Source organism: Micropterus dolomieu, linkage group LG05 (genome assembly GCF_021292245.1).
Source record: "Micropterus dolomieu isolate WLL.071019.BEF.003 ecotype Adirondacks linkage group LG05, ASM2129224v1, whole genome shotgun sequence".
Taxonomy (NCBI): Eukaryota; Metazoa; Chordata; class Actinopteri; order Centrarchiformes; family Centrarchidae; genus Micropterus; species Micropterus dolomieu.
The window spans coordinates 8,504,877-8,505,442 of record NC_060154.1 but is presented as its reverse complement, the minus strand read 5'-3'; the positions used below and the strand labels follow the sequence as shown (position 1 = coordinate 8,505,442).

At 40.6% G+C, this 566-nt stretch overlaps 1 pseudogene; it reads right to left on the bottom strand.

The window, feature by feature from the left end:
* Positions 1-472: 472 nt before the first annotated feature.
* LOC123971261 overlaps positions 473-566 on the bottom strand; it is a 2,095-nt pseudogene continuing 2,001 nt past the window's right edge.

Genomic DNA, 566 nt, shown 5'->3' with positions numbered 1-566 from the left:
ATGCTGAGGTTCTGGATATTTCTGAACCATTTAGATAGAAATATGCACAAATGCAGTGAGCAGAGGTTCATGCTCCTTGCGGGCTTCTAGCTACAAAGGAACAAAGGCTGATGGTGGCATGATGAATTCTACGATACTGATAAAAATCTACTTTCATAAAAATGTACAAAAGAAAAAAGACAGAATCACACTGAAACTACAGTGAAACCTGTCTGACAGGACTCTGACGGGTGAGAGCTGTTGAAGGAGCGCTCAATAAGATACAGTGAGGGAGAAACTGCAAAGGAAGACAAAGCAAACCTACATGCACGCTGGATGACAGCGCTGGGAAGGGAGGTTTTCTGAGGTAAAGGAGTCATCCTTTTTCACACAGTGTCATGCTGAAACCAAACCTGTCAGAAAGAGAGAAAAGAGTACAAAAAAATGCACACTGCAGCAGCTTCTTACTGACAACAAAGATACCAAAGACAAACTAAAAATGTATTCTTGAAGGGAGGGGGATCTACCAAGAAATGCAGAAAAATATGACAAATTACCTCTAATCATTACAAATAAAACACCCCACA